General features: G+C 46.3%; 1 protein-coding gene across 6 annotated transcripts in view; it reads left to right on the plus strand.

Moving 5' to 3' along the window:
• Window positions 1–15051, plus strand: part of MAML3 (mastermind like transcriptional coactivator 3) — a 232396-nt gene that overhangs the window by 86283 nt on the left and 131062 nt on the right. The window contains exon 1 of one of the 6 annotated variants that reach the window (XM_040064989.1): window positions 14602–14635. The exons of the other annotated variants lie outside the window; for them this stretch is intronic. The gene's annotated coding sequence lies outside the window, so the exon portion shown is untranslated. Of the gene's footprint in view, window positions 1–14601; window positions 14636–15051 lie in introns of those variants that run through there. 6 annotated transcript variants of the gene reach the window in all.

Consider the following 15051-nt stretch of genomic DNA (forward strand, 5'->3'; position numbering starts at 1 on the left):
AAAATACTCCTATGATGTGTCAAAGCACGACACAGATGTCAGCCTTCCTCATCTGCTTCTGTTACATAGAATCTCTAATTTGAGCTCTTTATAACACTTGTAAAGGGCAGAAGCGGTGGGCAGGACTACCGTGTGCTCAGCGGTGACTCAAACCTTTGTGCAGGCTGCTGCGTTTGCAGGGGCAGATATGGACGGAGTGAAACTTTGCCTCTGACTTGACTAGGTCCTGTGTTTTTGTGTTCCAGGCCCGAGTTAGCTGTTTTGTGGGGCAGGATGGAATGTAACAGTTCAGTTATGATAGAATTATTAATACCACACCGACTTACCTTCTCGTCAACTCTGCCGTAGCTGATAGAGGGTATCAGTCTCATGTATTTGTTCCATGCTGGTGAAAAAATGAGATGGGGATTTCTTGTTATGTACTTATCTTGAAGTGTGCTGGTTTGGGGCCCAGAGGACCCACTGATCTCTGAAACACTCGTTGCACGTCCCCAGAGAAGGGAGGGACAAGGATGCAGTGCTTGGGTGCGGCACTGCTCTCTGCACAGGGCGTAGCTCCCGTTACCTACTGGAGCTGCTGTGAAAAGCCACCAGCTCCTAACCGGGACACAAGGAGCCGCTCAGGGCAGGTAGTCCTCACGACTCCATGAAGTATGGCATTAGCCAAGATCTTGAAGAAGGCCGTGACGTTTTACACGGATTCCTGCCCCACACCCAATCCCTTTTGTGATGTGCCGATTCTGAAATGATCCCATCCAGTGCCATTCCTTGTGGGGATGCCCTCAGCATCAGGAGCAGCTCAGGTCTTGTTGGGGGTTTCAGTGAGGAGAGCTGGGTGCTGGTCACCCACAGGATCCCAGGCTGAGTCAGTCAAACAGCTCCCTTCTGTGCGTTTTCCAGTGCTCTCCCCTCGCTCACACCTCACCTTTCCTTGTGCTTTTTCTCACCTCACCCCAGTGGAGTTATTTATCTAACTAGTTTAGGGGTAGGGAAGACACAGCGCTTTGTGTTTTCTGGGAAAAGAGACGCGTCCAGAGCTGAGTTCTGAACATTGCATAGAAGTAAAATAAAGGGAGGTGACGGCTCACCTCTCCCCACAAACTTGAGATTGTAAGCTGAGCTAAGGAAAGTGAGTTGATTCCTTGCCTGGTGGCCAGCTCTGATTCGTTGTGAGGCTGTGCACAGAAGCACTGCGGCTCAGAGCGTGCCAGGCTTTGTTTGCTGGTTGGTTGGATATTTGTGTCAGGTTGCCAGGCAAATTCACACACTGCTATGCTGCAGGCAAGGTCTTGGGGGTGGGGGAGATGAGTAAACATCTCAGAAAGATCTAAAGGTGTAGGAAGAGGTTTGGAGGAGAAGAATGAGGAGCTGGGTTTGCGAGTTGTAAAACTTGCGTCTATTTTTGTCTCCTGTTGCCGAAGCAGAGGTTTCCAGAGCTGAGCTGTTCTGCAGCGCTGCCAGCTTCGCATCTGCGCCGCTTCGTGCCCTTGTGCCACGAGCAGGCAGCATCCCATGGAAAACTCCACAAACCAGTTGGTCCCTGAGATGCGATTTGAGTTTCTGTCACTGCCTGGACAAGTGCATGTTTATGGACTCCTGCACGCTCCAAGCCTGTAATAGTTTCAGTTGAAGGCTCTTCTGCCAGCGCAAACCACAAAAAAGTAATTAAATAGACAATAAATCTCTCTGTGCTCCATGAAACAGTTCCCTTTCTCACCCTGCCTTCTTTCTGCAGCCTGTGTGTCACTCCTCAGGTTCAGACCTGCAGTTTATGATAGGGGATGATTTTTTAATCACCCTTTGAGTGCCTGACAAAAGCCGGTGACTCCCCCTGTGTTTGCAAGTGCGTGCTGTGATTTAGCAGAAGACAAAGTGTGCAAGCCAAAGCAGTGATGTTCTGAAAGAAACGTTAAATCAGGAAACAGAAGTAAAGGCCCATATCAATCTTTTATATATTTAGTTACCAAACAGCATCTCGTTTGTCAGCAGTGCGTGTAACAACCACAAAAGAGAGCTGCCCATTGCTTTTAGCTACTGTCTGTGCCAGGGCATTCTGTTCTTGGATTCACGCTCAGAAACAGCTGAAATGATTATAAATATTTCTGAGCAAATAGCTTCCCCCCCCCCTCCCCTTTTTTTTTTTTTTTTTTTTTAGCAAGTATAATTGCTAGATAAACTGGGGGGGTTGCAAAATGCTGAGGTTTAGCACTTTGCTGGACAAGCTGTGTGTGTTTTTGAGGCAAGCAGCATATGGGAGATTGTCAGCAAACTACTATCAAAGACATTTGTGACTCAGAGCAGTGGAGAGTTTTGAAATGGAAATCATGTTAGGTAATCACAGCCTTTGCACATCAGTGAAAGCATGTTTTTCAGTTATTGCTTGAGTCCTTTCTCAGACTTGGGTAAAAATCAGTTTGGTTTCATTCTCTTTTGATTAGAAAATTAGAAATTTGTGGGTTTGATCTATCATTATTTCCCTTTTGGAAAAAGGAAGGTAAGTTATTTGAAAGGTGGGTTGCGAGCGATTCGTGTTCTCGAAGTATGTGAGAAACATTCTTTACATTTTGTTTCAACTTGTGAAATGGAAGAAAGTTGAATTCTTACAGCTACTGAACAGATCCTAGGGCAGGTACTTGGAGTTAGTTTGCTTTCAGAAGAAATAAAGCAGTTTCTCGTGTGGGAAGACTAGAGGAACAGGAATTCTTACGGAAACAAATTCTGGAAATAGCCAGCCCAGGAGAGAGGTAGCTCCCAGTTTATTTATAAGAGCTCATAATGAAATGGAAGATAACAAGTTAGCATGATGCACAATCTGGAGGGATGAACCTGTGCTTGAGATTTGACAACGCTACTCTTAAAAATATTTATTGCTGCAGATCAAGTAGACAGTACCAAGAGAAATAATGTTTTATTTCTGTCACTTGGCCTTCACTAAAACACAGAAACAAGTAATTTAAATAGCAAAGGTTCCAATGACTGTCTTGCACGTTGATATTCACCTTAGTGCACACCCAGACGGTGCTTCAGTGTTCTTCCTTGGCCTCAAGTGGCAGGCTGGGTACATGTAGCCCCTGTGCTGTCACTGTGTTTTCCTTGACCTGCACCTCCAAGCAGTATCCGCAGCGTTCCCTTGGATATCTTGGGAGGATGTCACTGCTTATGTTCATTGACAAGCCGGGTAGGTTAGGAGCAGGATCGTTCTCTATCTGGACAAGATGATTTCTGTTACCTCCAGTCTGAGTATATTTACAGATGTATTCCTGCAAAGGAGCAGGTCTGTCCTGAGGCAGTAATTGGATTGTAATAACTCAAACAACTGTTACGTGCCTTTCTTCATAGGAAAGACAAGGCTTATATCCATAACAGGCAGCATGAACAGCATCTCCTGCTAAGACTCCTGTACCTGAACATTCATCCAGATGTGAAAGTCCTGATGCCATTTGTACCCAAATTAGAGAGATGGGCACTCATCAGCTGTAGGAAGTTCAGCCAGTGAAGTGCCAGACCCTGCAGCTGGGCTGGGGCCGCCCTGGCTGTGCGGCCGGAGTGGGCAGTGAGAGGCTGGAGAGCAGCGCTGTGCCAAGGGCCCTGGGGGTCCCGGTCCATGGACAGCTGAACGTGAGCCAGCGGTGCCCTGGCAGCCGGGAGGGACAGCCCTGTCCCGGGGGCACCGGGCACAGCACGGCCGGGCAAGGGAGGGGATTGTCCCCTCTGCTCCGCTCCGCTCTGGGGCGGCCTCACCTCCAGTGCCGGGGGCACTTGGGGTGCCACAGCCTGAAAAAGGCATTAAACCATTGGAGAGGGTCCAGAGGAGGGCCACGAGAGTGGTGAAGGGCCCTGAGGGGAAGCCACGCGAGGAGGGGCTGAGGTCACTTGGGCTGTCCAGCCTGGGGGAGACTGAGGGGAGACCTCAGTGTGGTTATAACTTCATCAGGAGGGGAAGCAGAGGGGCAGGCACCGATCTCCACTCTCCTGAGCAGGGGGAGGACTCGAGGAAACAGCCTGGAGCTGTGCCAGGGGAGGTTTAGGCTGGATGTCAGGAATAGGTTCTTCACCCAGAGAGGTGGTTGAGCAGGTTGAACTGGAACTTTCCAGCTCCCCTGGAAAGAGGTCACAGCACCAAGCCTGACAGAGTTCAGAAAGTGTACAGTGCTGTCAGGCACAGGGTGTGATTCTTGGGGTGTTGCTGTGCAGGGCCAGGAGATGGACTTTATGACCTTGATAGATCCCTTCCAACGCCACGTATTCCAAGATTAGAATAGAAATTCCATCAGTGCAGTAACAGACCTGCATATCAAAGGGCAAAACTTGTCTGTAAAGGCTTTTTTTGTTTTGTTTTCTTCTTTTCTTTTTATTTCCTTCCTGTCGAAGATAGCGGTAAAAATCTTCGTTGGAAACAGTGCCTCCTTTATTTTAAGCTGCTGATGAAATAAAATTGTATTTATCTTGTGGGCATTGATAAAATTGTACATATTAGTTGCTTTTAATAACTTTATGCTTTCTGGCTCTTTTTCTTTCCTTTTCTTTGTTCTTCCTCATTACTAAGGACGAAGCAAAATATTTTGCTTTCCTGACAGAGCTTCTGATCCTGCAGTATTTCTTTTGCAAGGAGGCTCGCTTTGTAGCTGTTAGGCACAGGGCTGCGTCAGTCAATCACAAACACTTCGTTTGCTTCCCATAGCTCCATTTGAGCCCAGAACAGAAAGCAGTCGGGGTGGGTCAAGATCAAGAAGTGGAGAAATCAGAAATTGCTCCGTTTCCCAGATCCAGACGAAGGCATTGCCAGAGGCCAAGGTGCGGTGCTGTTTGATGGTACAGCCGAGTGCCAGGGAGTCCCCGTGGGGAGGAGATGGGCTCAGGGACAGGCAATAGGGAAGGGAGCTGGAGTGCTAGAGCAGCAGGAACAGGGCAGTCCCTTCCCTCAGGCACCCAGCTGAGCCGGGCTCTTGGGCACAGAACGTGCCAAGGTGCCCTGAGAACGGAAACTGCCAGCGGTGCTGCGGTTTCAGCCCAGCCTGTCTGAGGCTGAAAGGCTGGAAGGGAGCTTCTGGTGTACAACTTCCAGTTTGAGAGGACTGTGTGTGGCAGAACGTGAAGTATTCTGTAGCCTTAGATCCCACAGATCTAAAGGCAGAGCTTGGAGTTGCTTCCTACAATTACCTGAGACTGTAATTTTTTTTATTTCCTGTCATTTTCTAAATGCTTTCCAGGAAAAGACATTAGAAACCAAGAGCTGACTAGTTAAATTTTAAAACCCTAAGCGATGTCTTTCCGTGTGGTTTCCCAGCAGTATTCCAGTAACATAACACGTCTGATTTCCGAGCTCCTGCCTCAGTTTTACATGCTGGAATCAGTGGCCTCTCACTTTCCAGATAGGCAGAGGATTCATTACGGCTCTAGCCACCTCCTTGGCTGCATCAAGTCTGTTCTGTCACAGGTCTGCTTCATATGTTGGCATTATTGCAAACCTAAACAAGGTTGCTCCTTGGTGTGACTGCGGGCTCCTGCGCCTGGTTTTGAGCTTTTGCTGCCTGTCCTCTCTCACAAGTGTGAGCCTCCCAGTCATAAAGAACAAAACTCTCACAAGAAAGGGAAAACTCAGCAGGGAGGTGACTCTGCAACTACAGAAAACAGGACACGGTGAACCATTCTTATTTATTTTGGGGGGAGAAGAAAAAAATCTTTTCTGGATACTCCTTTTTTCAGGTCAGTAAAACATTCTGTCAGGCTTCATCCCTTTTCTGCTACATACATAGGCAAAGAAATTCCTAGGAGTCTCCCTGAATGAAACACTGCATCATCTGAAGGCACTGGTCTTGGACTGGAATGTCTGATAATGAAAATTTGTGTTGGAGCAAATTTCATCTTAATTTAGGTGAAGGATAGATCCCTCATGTTTGAAGGAGTAAATCTAGTAAAACATTCCAAAATAAGTAGCACTGCAGTCACTCTTAGGTATGGGCTTCATTTTGGATCCCTTCTCTTAGTCCCTTCTCGCACAGCCTTCCAAGAGACAGGGAAGGGGATGTTCCCACCACAGTACTGAAAGGACTGCCAAGCAGCTGGGCCAGGCAGCTGTGTGAAGTTACTTAAAAATCCATTGCAGAAACAACTATATTTATAAAAAGAAAAAGCAAAAAAGCCTGTGGCTCGTGTAATTTCACAGCTCAGGTATCAGGAGGTGCAGGTTTGTGTTCAGAGATCAGTGCAGGACAAGTGGAATCTATCTGGAGTGTAAAGCCGCCTTTTAGGCAGGTATATCTGGAGAGTTGTTTAAAAGGTCCTGGTTAAGCCTGGAATTCAAATTTTTCTTTGCAGATACTTTAAGCAATGGATGAAGGTTAGCTGTGAATTCTCAGCCCCTCCTCTCATTAAGGCAGACAGATTTACTGCATTTTGAACTTGTGTCCATCCCAGAAGGTAAAATTTTACTGGATTTTTAAATTTGTCTCCATTCCAGGGCTCACGTGATGTCTCTTCCCTTCTCATCCCTTCTGGTGTCAGAGATGTTGAGGAAATATTACAGAATCAGAGTGGTGTGGGTTAGAAGGGATTGTGATGATCCCCTTGTTCCAAGCCCCCTGCCAAGGGTTAGGAAGAGACACCTTGGAGCAGGTTATTCAAAGCCCCATCCAGCCTGGACTTGAACCCTTCCAGGGGTGGATGGGGCATCCACAGCTGCTCTGGGCAACCTGCCTCAGCACCCTCACAGCATATAATTTCTTCCTAATAGCTGAAGCAAAGCTGCCCTCTGTCAGTGTGAAGCCATTCCCCCTTGCCCTGTCACTGCATGCTCCTTGTAAAAAATCCCTCTCCAGCTCTCTTCTACTTGGTACTTTATCGTTTGTGCCGCCATAGACTAAAGCTCAGGGGGAACTTTGTGTTGGAGTAGCTTGCCATTAGCAAATGTCATGGTGCTCCTTGGGGTATCTGACACAAGGTGGGGAAAATTCTTGTAAGATGGAAAATCATTTTTGAGGTGAACTGTTAGGAGTTAATTCCTCAGGTAAAGCTCTGTAATAGAAAATGGACAGAAAAAATTGGCTGCCATTGGGTTGCTGATTTTGTTACCTCTTTAGCTCTCAGAGAGGGAACAGGTTATTGTTCTTTTTGGATTGACCAGCTTGGAGTTTTCGGACGGCAGAGGAGGTGGGTAATGTTTGGAAGTGGGGAGTGAGGAAGGAGAGGGGCAGGGAATGATCCCATGGGTGTTACCTAGCACTTGTGGGTACTGATGTACGTGTGACAGCGCTGCCCACACTTGGTGCCTCCATTTGAAGTTTAGGGTATGTTTAATGGTGGCCTCCTGCCACCCGGAGAAAGAGAAGTGATAGACCTGATTTGCCTTGGTTGTTGTTGATAACTGCATTTAGTTAGAGCAGCACTGCATCTCTGTTGCAGAGTTAAGCAGCAGCTTCTGTTTCAGTCCCATGAATTGGTACCAGCATTCATGTCTCAGTCTTCTCTGTTCCCTTGTGAGTACAAGGTGTTCTTTGTCTGCAGTGGCTTTCTCGACTTGCAGGTCTACTATTTTAATTCACTTTCTAATTTCTTTCTCTCCCTTTCGTCTGTCGGTCTCGCTCCAAATCTCTGTTAGGTGATGCATGTGTGCAGAAGGGGCTGTTTCTAATGAGCTTCTAGGCAGGGAGAAGGCAAAATAGATCACTTTTAAAATTGAAAGAGAAGGGTGTGGGTGGGAGTTTACACTGAGGGACACTGTTTTTTTAATAGATTCTTATTTAATTAAGGGTACTTCTGGAGGGATGAGGGATGATGGTGTCTTTAGTAACACATTAGAGAACAGCAGATGTTTGGATATTTTTTTACTCCAAAAGCATTCTGTGATTTTTTTCTTTTTGAGAGCTGCCTTTTTGCATTTTACTTTACGTGCTATGGTTAATAAAGAAAAGAGCATAACCATAAGCCCGTTGTGAAATACCTGTGTTGTCTGAAATGCATTGAAATGAGCTCTTTTTGGCATACATGTGAAGTCTGATGTCTCTCCGATTAATAATGGGGAGAAGGTTCCGGGCTTATACTGACATTGATTGGATCAGATAGACTCCCTTTAGTAAAGAAAAAGTGTTTTTAATTAAAAATTCAGAAACTGAAAAGAAGTATCATCTGAAATTAGGACTTGTCACTCTAATGGATGCAACCAAAATAATAATTCGTCATAGGTCTTTTAGTACAAGCCTTAATTTAAGAAAGGAAGAAACTGATCCAACTTGGTGGAAAACCCTGGTCCCATCTAAGTTAGTTGCAGTTACAATTTAATAAAAATATCACAATAGATGCAATAATACACAGAAAACTGGCTCAAACCCACAAAGTCAGAGTACAGCCTGGCACTCTGATGGTCACAGTCCGATTAAGCAGTGGTTGCGCTCCTGTTGAAGTGATGGTTGCAGTCTTGTCAAAAACAGGGGTCCTGTGGAAGTTCTGGTCCTCCTCTCGATCCATCGAGTGGTGATGGTGGGGGTGTCCCAAGTCCCCAGTTAGGTAAGGTCATGTGGGAATGCTCAGTGCCTTCCCTAGGGTGGGGAGTTTCACAACGGAGTGGTTTAATTCCGTGAGTCAGAGGATCTTTTTCGGGAGTCCTTGATGGTCTAAGTCTTGCAGCTGGCCCTTTTGCTGGAGCTGTGCAGCCATTACTGCCCACCGGCAGACACAACACCCTCGGGATGGGTGTAACTGTGCTGGTGCTTCCCCCGAGGGTGTTATCATGGTTGAGTCATTTGTAGAGACCAGATGAAGAAACTCCACCCCACCTCTTCTTTATTCCATTTAACACCCAGTTTGTGGGTGTGCACTGGGCAGCTGCTGCGAGTGACCCATGGTTAACAGTTTGTCAGAAATGGCAGAAGAGGGGAGTAGGATACACGCAGCTTGGGTACACCCCGCTTTAACACCCTCCTGTAACCCAGGACACTGGAGCGTCTGGGATCCCTTTGCAGCGTTCCAGGCATCCGTTACAGGTTTTGGCATCTGACTGGCCGGATCAGGACGGATCAATGCCCTGACAAATCTAGTTTAAAGTCCCTTCACTAGTTCGGCAAGTTCATGACCCAGGATGCTTTTTCCTTGTCAGATGGACCGGTAACATCCCTGATCCAGGCTCCTGGAAGGCAGCACACCTCCGTTTAGCACAGCTCAGGCTGAGGGACGAGAGCCTCTGGACCTCTTAATCGCTTGCTGCTATCACCCGCTGCCTTTTCTTGGTTAAACTAGTTGTTAATTTCTGTATTTGTGGAGCAGGTTGGGCCGTTCTGCTTAGCTCTGGCTGTTCTTTCAGTGTGTGGGTGTTGCCTCATTAGCCTGCCGAGCTACGAAGTCGTACAGAGCGGGCATGTCCAGCTGGGCCAGAATGTCTGGCTGTGAAGGAAGTCCCTTCCTTTTGTTAGCTCTTTTTCCCTTCCTTTTGTTGTTGTAGGCTTTTTATTCCCCACGACTTCCCAAGCTCCGGTGTCAATACCCTCCCTCCCCTCCATGTGTGCCAGGATGTGAATTTTTCGCCTGTCCTCAGCAGGCTGTGGTTCCCCCGCCAGAGGGGCTTGGAACCAGCTGTTCAGTTCCCTCTCAGCCTCCACAGTATCTCTGGTTTTTGACTGTCTCCTGCAGCTTGACACGCTGTTTCTGGAGGTCTTTCACCAGGGCACACCAGCTACAGTTCAGTGAGCTACCTCTCCTCTACTCCCTGGCACTCCTTGGCCTCTCCACTGATTCCTTCAGCTGTGCCACCAGGCTGAGCAGATCGTTCCCCTGTTCACACCTCGAACAGATGTTGTCCCCACTGCCCTCTGGCATCGGTGACGAGCTCAGATGTTCACTGCAGCTGGAGACCTGAACAGCTGCATGTTGATGTGTGAGGTGTTTTCTGATTGCTTTCTGACCGTAGCTTTTGACCATACTGAAGCCATGGTTAGTCCTCTTCCAGACTGCTAGGTGATGACGGACTCTCAGTTCTGAGCCCTGCCCCTCTGACCTGTCATGCCTTGTTTGCCCGTTCCTGCTGGCCACACTCCCTGGAGACACTTACATCTCCTTTGGATGCTCCTGGCGTTCCCCCCTCGCCTTGGGCTGGCTCCCAAGGGCTGCCAGGTCCTCAGGGAACTGGCTGTGTGTCCTTGAGCTCAGGAACCCTCGCTTCAGTTATAAACCAGCTGGCTTCAGTTAACTTAGTTTAGCGCTCTGTGTTTCCTCTGTGTTTTAACAGAAAAAGGTGAGGGAGCTCACAAACACGAGGGGTGGATGCGGATACGATGGTGCCAGGGGAGATGCCAGGCAGCTGGTACCTCCCTGAGCCCAGCCGTGCTGGGATGCGCTTTTCCAGCACAGAGTGGTGAAGTTCGGGGTTGAGACTTCGTGACGCCAGTTTGGAAGCTGGGCACGGTGCTTAAGTCTACTTCTTTTTATCTGCCCCATGTCCTCACTGCTAGCTGTGATTGTGCTGTCTAGACTCTCTTGTTTTCTCTCGTTAAGAGTAAGAACAAAATCTTCCTGCTCTCCGTTGCTGCTATGTTAAACATCAGTGTAAACCAAGAGAGCAGCAGAAAGTGCCTGTTGCAAAGCACTGTCTGATCCCTTCCCACCATAAAGACACGAAACATCCTCAGAACAGGATGGTTTTGCAGATGCAGGTCATGTAAAATATATAGGAGTCCCTTATAATCACTTTAGGAATACAGGGGTTTGTTTATTTTTTTATTAGCTACAGGTCCCATTGTATCCTAGCAATTTAGCTGTGTCAAAGATGTGATTAAGCCTCAGCTATGGGACTCAAGTAAAGCTGGCAGACCACATGAGTAATATTATTTGTGACTGTACAGCAGCCATTTCCAGCTTTTTTTTTTTTCTATGCAAGGCTTTGCTGTAGATTTGGTTTTCATTCCTCGCTCCTGTTCATTGAAGGGACACATGGGATTATAAATCAGTAGTTAAAATTCATATTAGTTGGAATTTAGAAATTAAGAAGTTTGACTTCTTAGTGAAGAACTTTGACTCTTGGCATTAACATTTGAATTATGGTTGATGGCAAAGCCGAATTGGGACCGGATGTGTTCTGATTTCCTGTGAGTCTTGGTTTCTCAGGCCTTTGGCATATGTAGAATTTGCCCCCCATATAAACCCCATGCAAGAAAAGCTTGACCTTAAGACTTGGCCTCCACTGAACTTATATGTGATTCAAGGGAAGGGTTTTCAGAATCACATAAGGCAAGGAAGGGCCTTCTTCCTTCTTCCTCTTTTTTCTTTTCAGTGGAAATGAGGTCCTAACTAGTGTATATTGCTAGATCTCTCAAAAGAATCCTAGTCCTGTCTGGCACCAAAATAAATTCTGTCTAATATTTAAATAGCTTTTTTAATTTTTGCTATTCTTGTTAAAAATATTTTTGTGGATTCCAGCTGGTTTAAATACACCATTCCCGTTCCACTAAGCATGGCAAACACTAGTGTCATGGATTAAATCATTCCATTCAGGTAATTTCTCTAGAACAAGTAATATTTTCTATTTAGCCATATATATCCCTTTAAGACTTCCAGCTTTATGCTGCCTGCCTTATCAAGAAGCTGGGTTTGTGATTTGCATTCTTGATCATGAAGAGTTGTGTGATTTTTATATAGCAGATTGAGAGATGTCATTAAAAAAAAAAAAAAAAAAAAAAGAGCAGGCATTACTTTGTCCCATGCTTCTTTTCCTTCAGTCCCACAAGTGCTAAATTCTGGTTTTAATTTCACTATTGAAATTACAGGACCTTCTGCAGATCTGGCTGCGTCCCAAAACAGCCTATTGAGAAATGCCTCTAAAGCTGATGCCATGCCAAGTAACCTTCTGCAGACAAAGGTCTTGAGCTATCAGTAATTGCTTGTTTGCAAGGACAGCTTAGTATCTCTGGGTGGCAGATCCTTTGGGGAATGCAGACAGGATCCACGTGTGCCCTGCTCTCTCCTAGCTGCACTGACTGCAGCGAGGGAGATGAAGCACCCAGTCAGACCTGGGACTTGGGCAACGCTCCAGGGGAACTGAGCCTAGAGCTGCCTTGGATCCTGGCTGGTTGCATCTGGAGAATGACACATGCAGATGATGCTTGATGAACTGACAGTTCTGACCACCTGCAGACATCCATGAAGCACAGGGATGCCCCAGTGTGTGCCGTGGCTGCTGCGCGGCTCCTGAGTCTTGGAGCAACTATAGACCAGCCTGAGCAAGTCCTTTGTGTTTCAGGAATGCTGGCCTGATCTAAAACATACTCCAAAAAGCACTCCTGGCAATGCAAGAATTCTATTCTTTAATGCAAGAACAGAAGCAGCTTCTTGGCTTCTCGTTTTGATTGCTTTGATGTTTATGTTTGTTGGGAATGAGAGGCTTTGTATTCTGATTCTGCGCAGGTGACATGGTGCTCCATTCGAGGTGAACCTCAGCAAAGGCTGTACATCTCAAATGGAGGGAGTTTTCATCTTCAGTTCAAAAGTGCCACCCAGTAATGCCAAAACTGCAGGCACACTGCAAGCACCGGCTCACAAGTGTGTGCACGAACGCTTCTAACGCTTGTGCAAGCCTAAGAAAAGGTATTGTGGATCATTTTGCTTAATTCTTTTTAAAAAGAGTTATTTAAGCAGTGTCTTATGAGAACGCACAAGCTTGATGTCCTGGTGTCGGTCAGTGTGCAGTTCCCAGCAGTGCAGGTTTGATATGAGCATTGTATTTATCTTTGCTAGAAAGGATACCCTGGATAATTTTCAAGTGCCACAACCACTTGATCTTCTCACTCATGAAGACAAAGTCTGATAGCAAGGCTTAGCTATGCTGCATTGTACGTGTGTGCGTGAGCCTACACACAGGGTTTGGTGGCTGGTAATGAGCATGCCAGAGTCAGATTTTGATGCCAGCACAAGCAGTCTCTACAGAAGCCCCTAACCATTACAAGATTCCAGTTAAACTTGAATTATTTAACTTCCTTTAGTTTGCTTCCTTGAGGCTTCAAAAAGTTTCTAGACATGAGTACTGGCAGAATCTGAAGAGGAAAAGCAATCTCATTTTCAGAACTGTTGAAGTCATATCACTGCTGCTTTCTAATTTGTTTTTCAAATTAATAATTCCCATGGCGACCAGGAGAAAGAAAAAGGCAGGAAGGGATTGTGTGCTGGTGGTGAAGTGGACCTACGCAAAGCTGCTGTGCATCAGCTGTGTTTTCCAAACTATCAATTGTGATTTTCAGATCCCTCAGACCACGTGAGTTATATTTGACAGATTCTGCCAACTGCATCCTATGTTTTCTGGGAGTGAGGGCAGTCTGGCAGTAGTTTTTGGATAAACATTTATCCCCATCAGTAAGATAAAGCTGTCAGAGGAACCCAGAGACATCCATGGAAACAAATAATGATTCAGTATGCAAAACTAGTCTTCTAGTTGCAGGGAAAGATAGGAGAGGCACGTTTTTGAGAGCTGCATTTGAGCATCCAGATGAATGAGGGAAGAGAGAATTGCAGTGACCCGATGAACTGAATATTCTGGAGGACTTACAGTGACAGGAATTATTTCTGAAATGTTTGCTCAAAATACCAATTTATCAAAGATATTATTTGTGGCATATCAGGCCCCTGACATATGCATCTCTATACTATATACCTAATACTGTGGACAAAAATATAATGTTTCTCACATTGTACATTAGCTGGGTACGTGGAGTAGTGAGGAGAATGAGTAGACTGAATCTGTTACAGGAAAGGATTAGTTTATTGCTTTTCTGGGTTTTTTTGAGAGTTGAATTGTTTAATGGAATGCAATAGCAGGTTACTAGTAATTGGCTCAAAGGAGCCCTGAGATGGAGCAGGCAGTAGGAACAAGAATCACTTAATGCATGGCATTACCGAGTTGCATTGAAGTAGCTGCTTCTCTGGTGTGTTCTCAGAATTTTGTGACCGACAGGCTCACTGGGAAATCATTCCTCATTGCTTTAAGGTCTTCTCACAAGGATAGGATTTGTTTCCCTGATTTTTGCCTGTTAACGCGCTTTAATTGAGCACAGAGTTGTTGTTTATTTGGTGTTTTGTTGTTTGGTTTTTGTTTTCCTTGAATGTGTGTGACAGCATATGCTGGAGTGCATCCATCCTGTGTTAGTAAAAAGCACCTGACTGACATCCTTCAAGCCGGCAACAAGCTCACGCTTGTTTAGGGAGTGCCTGCAAGCCCTAACCACCTATCAGGATCCACTGTAACAACTGAAGGTGTCCACAGCTGTGCAGCCCAGATACAGCAGAAAAAAAGATACCCTCGTTGCCTTCATTATTCACAGCTGAAATAATTAATTGAAGTAATGAGAGCGCTTGTTTCTCTGTTCCCACCTTCCAGTGCTGTGCTGTCCTGCTGTATTCCACAGCTAAAACAGCGAGAAGAAATCCCCAGAGCTATGTAGGTTCTTCGCTTAAAACTTGTGTTGTGGAACAAGGATCAAGCAGTTGCAGCTCCTCAAGGTCATCCAACCCAGCCACTGTTTAAAGCTGTGACAGCTGCTTCAGGTTGTTGGGGGTTGGATTCAGCTGGGCTTTGAGCATCCCCAGGGATGGAGACTCCGCAGTTTCTCTGGGGAGCCTGCACCGGTGTTTGGCTCCGCTCGCACTGGAAACCTTTTTGCTGGTATGTAATTGCAATTTCCTGTGTTGAAATTAGTGTCTTGCCCTTCTATCTACACTGAGTGACTGACTACACCTCCCCATTCCTTGAGGGCAGTGAGAAAATCTCCCTTTTGCCTACGATTTCTAAGGCAAGCCCTGGGTTGCTGTCATTATTGTAGGCGGTAGTGGGGAGGGAGGGATGTGACTGTCTGAGTTGTAGGCACCCTGTGCTGAACCTGCTGCTGCACAAGGTCATTTTGTGCAGACCAAGTTTGATTTTTCCCCAGCAGCCTGGCTTTATGTCTTGAACTTGTTGGCCTCAGGCAGCAATTACTGGAAGGCAGGAACATTTGGAGATAGGAGAAGCTTTTTTCCTTCTGGAAAAAGGATACCCCTTCTGGGGTATCTGGAGCCCTACAACTGACCTTTTAAAACTGG

This window comes from Hirundo rustica, chromosome 5, assembly GCF_015227805.2.
Source record: "Hirundo rustica isolate bHirRus1 chromosome 5, bHirRus1.pri.v3, whole genome shotgun sequence".
Lineage (NCBI taxonomy): Eukaryota > Metazoa > Chordata > Aves > Passeriformes > Hirundinidae > Hirundo > Hirundo rustica.